This window comes from Musca domestica, unplaced genomic scaffold (genome assembly GCF_030504385.1).
Source record: "Musca domestica strain aabys unplaced genomic scaffold, Musca_domestica.polishedcontigs.V.1.1 21, whole genome shotgun sequence".
In the NCBI taxonomy this organism is placed as follows: domain Eukaryota; kingdom Metazoa; phylum Arthropoda; class Insecta; order Diptera; family Muscidae; genus Musca; species Musca domestica.
In genome coordinates this window covers 448,949-460,731 of record NW_026712258.1, presented here as the reverse complement: position 1 = coordinate 460,731, position 11,783 = coordinate 448,949, and positions in this window count along the sequence as shown.

The following is an 11,783-nucleotide window of genomic DNA, read 5'->3' as shown; positions in this document are numbered from 1 at the left end:
TGATGAAACAAAAGGCAATACCTTTATTAATGGCGGAGTGGAACGAGTACTCGGAATTCGATGGGCGCCAAAAACATACGTTTTCTGTTTTGACTTAAAGGTAAACAAAGTGGACGGAGAAATATTGAAATGTGAAGAAGTGCCAACCAAACGTGAGATGTTGTGTTCAAATATGTCCATTTATGACCCGTTTGGTTTCATTTGCGATTTTATGGTGACCACAAAGATAATATTGCAGTGTGTGTGGAAGAGTGGCATTAAGTGGGATAACAAGTTGCCGGCAGAAATATATTGTCGGTGGAAAATGTGGCTTGAACAACTGCCAAACATTGTGAAATTTAATGTGCCATGATATTATAGCCCAAATTTTAATACTAATGTGGTGAGTTGCATATATTTACGGATGCCAGTGAAGATGCTATGGCTGAAGTTGGATATTGGTAGTAAGTGACGACATAAAAGTGGTGTTTGTTATGGGTAAGACGAGTTGTGCCCCAAGCCGCTGTTATGGGAATGCGGTTAAAGGAATCTATTGTGAAAAATCATTTAAAAAACAATAATGCTATTTATTTTTGGACAGATTCCTCAACCGTAGTACGGTGGATAAGATCTGACCATCGAATGTACAAGGAGTTTGTGGCAAATAGTGTAGCAGAAATTCTGTATCGCAGTGAAATTAATTAGTGGAAATGGTGTCCCGGTGCAGACAATGCAGCGGATGATCGGACCGGCATGAAGCTGTCAAGGCCGTATAATCCTGAAGGAAGGTGAAAGAATGGACCTGATTTTTTAAAGAGAGGTATGGTGTATTGACCCGTGTAGACCTTAAGAGGTAGTTCGATTAACCGAAGCGAAACCGAGCTGCATTCCAGATACAAAGTGATGGTGGCAAGGCAAGTACCTTCTATTATACCTAAGATTAAACGTTTTTCAAAGTATAATAGATTGCTTCGGTATGTGAAGAACTGTCTACGGAAAGCTAGAGGACAAGAAAAGATTATTGGTGATCTGTCTGTTGATGAGGTAAATGAAAGCGGGAAGTACATCTGTCGAAAGGTACAACAAGAAACATTTGTGGATGATTTGTCGGCGCTTACCATAAAAAGAAAAGATTCCGAGCCGTTGACGCCGAATCATTTCCTGCTTGGATGCTCCAATTCCATTAACACGCCTGCACCATTTGAGCCGAGGTTGATGTGTTTGAGGAAGCAGTAGCGTGTTCTGCAAAACATGAAGAATGGTTTTTGGAACCAATAGTAGCGAGAGTACTTGCCAGAGCTACTCGTCGCACGAAGTGGTGCCTGCCTTCGCAACCAGTCACATTTGGCTGCCTAGTTTTTGTGTGTGATCCGGATCTACCAAGCAGTTAATGGAAGAGAAGCAGAATAATCCAGCTGTATGTGGGTAATGATGGAGTGGCCCGATCAGCTAAATTACGAACGAGCACCGGAATATATAGAAGACCAATAGCCAAACTAACTTGATGTTGACACAAGATGTGGTGAATCCTCCCCCACTGGGTCAGTTCACGTGGGTGGGGAAGTTGCTCACGGCAACCCTGCTGATGATGGCAACCCTGCTACTGCCAATTTGTGACTCAAAAACTAAATCAAGAACGAATGACATGTTGAGGAAAAACCATGGTGCAAAATTTCCAAGCCGTTATTGTATTGTATTTTTTTCATGTATGTGTATACTTGTTAACATTTTTACATATAAAAGATCCATCAGGCGCATATACTTTCTTTTAATTTGTATCACTTTGAATATTAGTTTCTTATTATAAATGGATACATAAGTCGGATTTGCTTATTAATTTTGTCCACAATGTACGGAAAGTGGTTCTTGAAATTTATTCTAGTGTCAGGTATGATACCCAAGTACTTAACGTTGGTTTTCCAATTTATGTTCTGATTATTAAACAGGATTGGCCTCTGTGGAACAAGACTTGAGCGACGCTTTCTCGTGAAATATACAGATTCAGTTTTATCTGTATTAAGTAGGATCTTCCACTTGAAGAAATATTTTTTTCTCTAGGCTTTCAATGATATTGCAGGATAAAGTTCCAGACTGTCGTCTGTGAAATTTGAAGCGATGCATTCTGGTGTAATTGGGATGTCTGATGTGTAGATGTTACACAAGATAGACGAGAGACAGGATCCTTAAGGACAACCAGCAATGATCGATTTTCTGACAGAGGCAAATATCTCTATCGAGGCATAAAATGATCTATCAGATAAGATGCTTTGTACCATTTTTATGATTTCCATGGAGAAATTAATCTTGTATAGTTTAAACATAATATTTGATTTGATTCTGATTTTATGTCTAATAAAAAGTAGATTTCCATCCGAAAAATTTTTATGAACGAAGTCTGAATTTTAAATAGTGGTGGGGATGTGTTGTTTTCCTTTCTAAACCCAAATTGTTGTGGAGGAATTGTATTGTTTTGATCAGTGAACAGAATCATTTTTTTTTTAATTTTCTACTTATAATTGGCATGTGATCGGATTCGAGAACATTTATTGTTTTAACATGCCTTATGTTCATACAATTAGTGATAAGTAGGTCGAAGTTCGAAGGTTGTCGGCTGGAATATAAGAGCAATTTTGAGAAAACAGAATTTAAAAAAATGTTCTGTTGGTATTTTTCATATAAAATATTTCCCCAAGAATTATTCTGGAACAACTCCAATAAGTATGCCTCGAATTAAAATCGCCTCCAATAATGAAGTTTCCATTTGAGGTAGTTATGTCTGGTAGGATGTCTGAAGCATATAATAGTCTACTTGGTGATAGCCCTCTGGTCCCACCATTAAAGTAGCATGAGTATTTATTTAAGAAGCCGTTTTCGGTAGAATATGAGACACCAATATTTTCGATAAATGACGTATTAATTTTGGGTAATAATTGATGAACTATTCCCTTTTTAGCCAAAATGGTAACTCCAGCCCTCTTTGATCATGTCGATCATTTCTGTAGCAAAAGTATGTCCTGTTTTTAAAAGAACATTCTGTACTTAGCCAGGTTTCATTCAGGAGGCAAATATCAATATTTTGGTCCAGAAAATAAAATAGTTCATTTAATTTGTTTCGAAAGTCTCTTGCATTCCAAGACACTATTTTTAATTTGAAATTATTCAATATAGACATTGGAAAGCAGGAGAAGTGATAACTTTGAATTGGTCGGGTTTAGTTTTACACATGCTAAGATTTGTGATTAACTCTACTATTAAGTTTTTCATCTCCTCTATTAAATGACTGATTAGGTTGATTTTGTGAAACAGTCCATGTGTTAGGTGGCAACACACTTTCCTAGTTTAATGCATTAGGAAAGGCGTTATTGTACTTAGAGGAGCTATTGTATTGCAAACTACGCTCTCTTTGGTTGATATTTTTGGCTAATCTCGAGAAATGATTTTCCCGCAGGACATTCTGGTGAAGTTGATTTATGGCTTCCGTTACAGTTAGCACATTTTACTGCGGTACTTTACCATTCGGCAGAATTGTGATTTCCACCGCAATTAGCCCAAAAAGTTTTAAAGCTGCAACAATTTTAGCCGTGACCAAGCATCTGGCAATTGTAATATTGAGTAATTTTATTTTGCTATTTATTTTGCTATCAGCATTGTCCACTGGCTCATTTTCATGATTTATAACGTCTGTTACATTTATGTTTTCCATATTTTGTATATTGTATATATATACAAAAATAATTTTAATTTTAACATACTTTTTGCCAGTCTCTAATCGGTGACTCGTTTACATTTAATTTTGTAGCAATGGTTTCCAATCTCATTTAAAATTAGCTGGAAAATGACCTTTAGTAAACCCTTTTACCAAACATGTTTTTTTTTCTAATTCGAAAACCAACATTTCAAATTGTTTTGCTGTTGTTATTTTCATGATCAAATACCAAAAAAGTTACAATATCAATGTCGACTAAAAAATACAATGTCGTCACAATTTTTTACAATTTTCTTAAAAATCGACTTAACGTCGGCTTTTATATCGACATTTTTAATAGCAATCATTTGTCGCTATCGACAGAAAACGACAACCCTATATCAATACCAGCTGACGGCACCTTTAAATGTCAAAACAAGTTGTTGTAATGCTGAATTCGCCCTAAATGAATGCAACACAAAAACAAAGTTTGTTTATGTCGTCTTCATTGAAAGTATATTTTTCTAATATTTTAAAATTTAAGAGCAACTTTAGAGTGTATTACCAGTAAAAATCAAAATTTGAATTTGTCGAAGCCATCCGACCGCAATGTTAGGGAAACCAATGAAACATGAGAATTGTTCATGGCTTGGAGCTGTATTCCAGAAACACTGTAATCAAAAGTCCCTTCATTTGGCAAATCGCTGTCACGAAGGCTTGCAGCATTGTATGGGTCCATACAACCCCTTTACGGCCTGACTCTGTTGTATAGCCATTTTACTTTGCTGCTCCAACTTTTCACGAGAGCTATGACTCGGTTGGTCTTATCCAAACTTCCACTAGCTACAACAGACTTCTGTGGTCTGTGAAAACTCTTTGTATGGTATGGGAAATTTGCATCGGCTCTGCTATCATGAGAGGTTTGGTATCCACCAAGTGGCTACTAACTTGATTGCTGGGCATTCTTAAAGGGCTTTACTGGTGACGATATTGGTGCTATGTTCTTTCTTTAAAACCATTTCATCAGGAACACTTGCCACTGTGTTCTGGAATATTAGTGGTATTTGTCGATGACGTAGAAGATATTACAATTGTGGGCTTGAATACAAATTTCGGGGAATAACTATCAACTTGGGGCTGTTGCAATGATCCCCGATAGCCCCACGCCTTTTGAATGATTTTGGGCCAATTGTCACTTTAACCAGATTGGGAGCTTTAATTTAATTGTGCGTCAAAATCGCTACAAAACCGTTGATGTCAGACGAGGATAGACGAGCGTTGGATACATTGGAATGTGAAACGAAGCAAATTGATAGTCGTTAAAATGTGCTTTGTTGTGGAAGAAAGACGTTCCCTCACTACCCGATTCTTAGAGTATGGCGCTTTATCGATTATACAGCGTTGAACGAAAAATGCAACAAAACGAAGAATATGCAAAGGAGTATAAATCCAAAATTGAAGACTACGTACAAAAAGGTTATTGCCGGAAGCTTATGGCAAATGAGATTGATGAAGTCAACAATCATGTATTTTACATTCCACACTTTGGCGTAAGAAATCCTAACAAAATGGGATTACGCCTAGTATTTGATGCAGCTGCCAAAGTTAATGGAATGTCTTTAAACAAATGTCTTTTGTCTGGTTAGGACATAAATATTCCATTAATCACTATTCTTTTTGAATTTAGAGAAGTTCCAATTGCAGTTTGCGCCGATATTCAGGAAATGTTCCACCAAATTGCTGTCAAAAAAACCGACCAAAATTGCCAAATGGTAACGTGAACAAGCCTGTGGATATTTACATTATGGAGCGATTGCTATTTGGTGCCACCTGTTCCCCCACAATAGCACAATTTGTGAAAAATTTAAATGCCAAAACCTGTATAGGTGAATTGAAATGAAAACTCTTTTGGGTTTATTGGGGAAGCCGCTAAATGCGACTTCCCTTACTTTATTCAAATTAAAACTGAACTAATTTTATCTTACACAAATTAACTTAAGCTAAATGAAAAATTAAGTGAGCGTAGGAAACGCTTAGTAAGCATAAAGCATGCTTACTATCTCGGAGTAGTGCGGACGACACACCTCAATAAAGTGAGTGTGTAAAGTTACATACTGAATGTATTGTAACTTGAATAAAACATACTATTAATTGGATACAGAAGTTATGCCAACTTGGACAAATATGTAAACCAGTATGATACGTTGTCGTACGGAAGGTATGGCATCATGGATGAATCAAACACACTACACCTCCCTTTTTATATTGATTATTTATTATTTATATTGATTATTCTTAGTTGAATTTAATTCATATAATTTTATAATTCATGAATTTTATTCATATAAATTTACAATTAACAGTCAGTGCTGGCATCATTTAAAGTTAGTTAGTTCTGGTTAATTTTAAAATTTAGTTTAATGTTTTCAAGTTACTCATATTTTTTTGTATAGAGACTAATGCTTTCAAATATATTTAACGTTACTTGTTAAATGCGGTTACAATTTTTGTTCTATAATATATTTTGTAGTAAAAAAATTATTATGTGAGAATAACGAAAAATAGAACATTTTTTTACTTAAGCGATATTTTTAAAATATAATTTATGGTTTGTAAAAATCAAATATAATTTTATAAATTCTTAAATTTTAATTTAAGTGATTTAATGCGTTTTTATCATTATTTTACATATATATCTATTTTTTTATTAATTAATAGATGTATTCTTATATATTAGTTTACTAAGTCGAATTGAAAAATTAAATGCTCTAAAGTGGATTTAGATCAAAGTATGTTTATATATATTATTATTATATATTATATTATTATATTTTCAAAGGTACTGGCCAGTTATCTATGTTTTATGTAAGTATTATAATTTATTGTATGTATATGCTAAATTTATACGTACGTATATTTTAGATGCAGATTTATATTTAAGAGGCAGTTAAAAAAATAGTATCTTCAATATTTTTGTTCTTTATTCAAGTTATTGCTTAATGCATTGAACAATTTTAAACGGTTTTTATGTACTTCAATACTTTTTCTGACAATGACAGTGAGCAATTCCCATTAGAATCGATATTTTCGACAGAGTAGGGGCCTTTGAATAATTGTTCCAATTTATGGCCGCCATTATTCTCTACTAGTACTAAATCTCCTATTTGAAAGTGTAAAGGATTAGCCGTTTTGTCATATTGTAGTTTATTGGAGAATTTTGATTGATAATCATTTTGGCTGCTCGTTGTCCTGCCATTTGGAGTCTGTACTTCACTTCTTTTTCATAAGAGTCAACATTATAAAGTGGATCTACAGTGTTTAGGCCAAGAGAATCAATGGTAGTCGGAATTTTGTCGAAAACCAATTCATACGGACAATAACCATGGACTGTTGATGGAGTAGTATTAAAACAGTATGTAAAATATTTAAGCAATCCGTCCGTTCTAATGATACATAAGAACGAATATATTCATTAAATGTCCTATGTGACCTTTCTATGGATCCAACTGTTTGATGGTGGTATGCTGTCGAGGGGGCATGTTTCGTATCCATCATCTTAAAAAGTTCCTGCAGGGTCTGGTTTTTATACTCAGTTCCTCTGTCAGTTAAAACTTTTCTCATTGGTCCATATGTAAGTACAAAGTTTTCAAATATTGCCATAGCTATTGTTTTTGCCGTTTTATCGGGTACTGGTATAGTTACCAGGTACTTGGTGAGATCACATATTATTGTCACAGCGTATTCGTTACCGCTGTTCGACTTAATAAACGGACCTATTGTATCAATAACGAGAATATCAAAGGCACTTGCTGGGGTTTCCGTTATACACATAAGTTCTTTCGACCTTTTAAGGGACTTGTTCTCTTGGCATTTACTGCAATTTTTAACGTAGTTTTTGATGTCTTTAGACATTCCTTTCCAACGATATTTAGTGCCAGGCTGACCTCCGTATAATGGGTCATTATGATACGTTTGTAAGAATTTTTTTTTTTGCTCTTCAGCAGATATTTTCTCTAATATTGGCGTTAACGCTATTGTTAGTTTCTTTAATAACTGGTTCGCACAGTTTTTGAAATCATTGATTCGAATCATATTGAATAAATCCTCATTTAATGAGAGTTGCAATTTGAATAATCCCTTATTACCGGTTATTTTCTCCAACCTAGGAATGGATTGACTTAGATCAAAGCTTCCATTAGCAATAAGGTCATCAATCTTTACATTTGCTAAAGTTTTTCTCCCATATTTAAGACTACACTTTGGGGTTGCACCAGAGAGAGAAATCTTTAGGCGAACACTTTTCTTTACCACCTTTGCATTTAGTGGTTCGTAGACCCTAGGAATGTCTGACACACTTCTTAATTTTTTATCTTTTTGTGTTTGGTCTTTCTTTGATTTAGACCGCGTTGTTACCACATAGAGTCTCTTTATATTCTTAATATGGTCAAAATCAATTCTGGAGAGGGCATCGGCTCCACAGTTGTCCTTTCCTTTTATGTACTGTATTTCAAAGTCATATTCTTCGAGGTCCAATCTCATCCGGGTTAATTTTGAAGATGGATTCTTCAAAGAGAAGAAGTAGGTCAATGGGCGGGGATCACTTCTCACCAAAAATTTTGTACCATATATGTATGGTCTGAAGTATTTTATTGCCCAATGTACTGCTGCGAGTACTTGTTCAATTACAGATCTATTGTTTTCACGTTTGGTAAAGGATCTTGATGCATATGCCACGGGTAATTGTACACCCTTATGCTCTTGGCTTAGAACGGCACCGCATGCATATTTACTTGCATCGGAAGTAATGCAAAATTGTTTATTGAAATCGGGGTACTGGAGTATTCTTGGGGTTAAAAGTGAATTCTTTAAATACTCAAAGCATTTTTGGCACTCTTCAGTCCAAATAAACTTTGAATTTTTCCTAGTTAGTATTGTTAATGGCAGAGAGTATTCTGCAAAATTCGGTATAAATCTTCTGTAGTAATTACAAAAGGCAACAAATCTTTTAGTTTCGTCCGCGCTTTTTGGAGTAGGATATGTTTGGATTGTCTCATATTTTGAGTTATCGGGAAGAATTCCCTTGTCAGTCCATATATGACCCAAAAAGGTTAATTCATGTCTGAAAAATATACACTTATCAGGATGCAGCTTCAGATTATATTTTCTGCACGTCGTGAAGACATCCCGCAGAGTTTTAATCATATGTTTTACTGAGCATCCAATTACGATGAGATCATCCATATACAGGAATGCCTGTTCAAGCGTACGACCAGAAAATGCTTTTCCAAACTCTTTGGAAGGAGTTTGGCGCTACCTTGATTCCATAAGGGAGACGTTTAAAGCGAAATGATCCTTCATTCGTGGAGAATGAAGTTATATCCCTAGACTCCTCTTTTAATTCTATTTGATGAAATCCAGACATTAGATCCAGACAGGAAAACTATTTTGCTCGACCTAGTTGGTCTAGCATATCTTCGATTCTTGGTAAGGGATATTTGTCCGCTATTAACCTTTTATTAATTTGTCTGTAGTCTACAACTATTCGCCATCTCTTTGTGGAGTTACCTGAAGTGGATTTCTTTGATACTAATAATACCGGACTGTTGTAACATGAAAATGATGGCTCTATAATATCATCTTGTATTAATTTGTCAACCTGAGCTTTGATTTCCTGTTTTTGGCTATGTGGAATTTTATTATTTTTTATATAAACTGGGGTATCATCCATTACTCGGTACTGTTGTTTATTAGTTGAGATTTTATCGGTTTCCAGAGCAAAAATGTCTGAGAATTCGGTACATAAGTCAGTTAAACGTTTTTTGCAAAATCAGGAAAATTTGTTAGCCTTTTCAACACTTGTTCACTACGACGTCACGGGGGCATTGTATATGTATAAAACTATAATCGGATAAGTTTTCCGTTATATTGTGAACACTAATAGAATGGGAACAATAAATATCATTACAGAAGTGAGTGAAATTATAAGAGAGAATTTCTCTTAAAAAAAAATTATTATTTGTCTTTTTTAATAAAATTTTAAAATCCACAAAATTTTCGTATATAACATTTTATGCATATAAAGTCAAAAGGGGTAGCAAAGGGCACCTAGTTAATACATAAATGTTGTTTTTTTTTTACTACAGTTTAATACATACATATAAAGATGCATAAATACATACATACATTACATACATAGAAGTAAGATTGGAATCTCCTCAAGTGGTGTTTAACTGGATGAAAATTAATCCGCTGACACGCTAGATGACTGCTGCAGCTGCTGATTTGATTTGTTCTGTTATTGCGGTTCCGGCTCTAACTCCAAGTTTAAAAGTTCCGCTACTTCGTTGAGCTGTAGCCAGGAATCTTTGGGATTAAGTTGGGTACGTTTGAAATTACCGAACTACGAGGACGGAATTCCAAATGTATTGATTTGCGATAATGTATTGATGTTTTGCCATTAGTAGGCAACGTTTGGGTTGCTTTTGGTTGTTGGTCCGTTCAGACACTGGACCCCGTCTTGCACCAACATCACTGTGGTAGTTGTAGCGAAACAAGTTGAAAATTGTATTATTATAATTGTAGTTGATATATAATTTCATTAGTTGTTTTTTTAGAGCCGTTGCTTTCTGTATCAGTCACTTGTTTCTTTCTCTTTTCTATTTATAATTTACGAGCTGGCCCGGTCCGTATTACCGGCCCATAGTTTAAGCGTTTAATATATATAGATTATCCGAAATCACATTATACATGGTGCACCCCTTTTGTAGATTTTATATATTTTTTTTTACTTGGCAGGATCGCCATGAAATGAAAACTCTTTTGGGTTTATTGGGGAAGCCGCAAAATGCGACTTCCCCTTACTTTATTCAAATTAGAACTGAACTAATTTTATCTTACACAAATTAACTTAAATGGGAAACGCTTAGTAAGCATAATAAGCTAGTAGTGCGGACAACACTCCTCAATAAAGTGAGTGTGTAAAGTTACATACTGAATGTGTTGTAACTTGAGTAAAAGCATACTATTAGTTGGATAAAGAAGGTATGCCAACTTGTACAAATATGTAAACCAGTATAATACGTTGTCGTACGGAAGGTATGGCAACATGGATGAATCAAACACACTATAGAATCTCCAAGAGCTGTGCATGGGATCATTGACCGACACTACGTCGATGATTATGTTGATTGTTTCGATGCAGAAGATGAAGCAACAAATACTTTAAACAATGTTGTTTAAATTCATAAATTGGCCGGAGTTAATTTACACGGGATAAAATCCAATTCCCAGCATGTTTTGAAGCAGTATGGCAATCCCACTGAGGATGATGAAACAAAAGGCAATACCTTTATTAATGGCGGAGTGGAACGAGTACTCGGAATTCGATGGGCGCCAAAAACAGGCGTTTTCTGTTTTGACTTAAAGGTAAACCAAGTGGACGGACAAATATTGAAATGTGAAAAAGTGTCAACCAAACGTGAGATGTTGTGTTCAAATATGTCCATTTATGACCCGTTTGGTTTCATTTGCGATTTTATGGTGACCACAAAGATAATATTGCAGTGTGTGTGGAAGAGTGGCATTAAGTGGGATAACAAGTTGCCGACAGAAATATAATGTCGGTGGAAAGTGTGGCTTGAACAAATGAAAAACATTGTCAAATTTAATGTGCCAAGATATTATAGCCCAAATTTTAATACTAATGTGGTGAGTTGCATATATCTACGGATGCCAGTGAAGATGCTATGGCTGCAGTTGGATATTGGCGTGTAGTAAGTAACGACATAAAAGTGGTGTTTGTTATGGGTAAGACGAGTTGTGCCCCAACGCGGTATCACACTATACAAAAATTGGAGTTGCAAGCCGCTGTTATGGGAATGCGGTTAAAGGAATCTATTGTGAAAAATCACTTAAAAAACATTAATGCTATTTATTTTTGGACAGATTCCTCAGCCGTAGTACGGTGGATAAGATCTGACCATCGAATGTACAAGCAGTTTGTGGCAAATAGTGGAAATGGTGTACCGGTGCAGACAATGCAGCGGATGATGGGACCCGCATGAAGCTGTCAAGGCCGTATAATCCTGAAGGAAGGTGGAAGAATGGACCTGATTTTTTA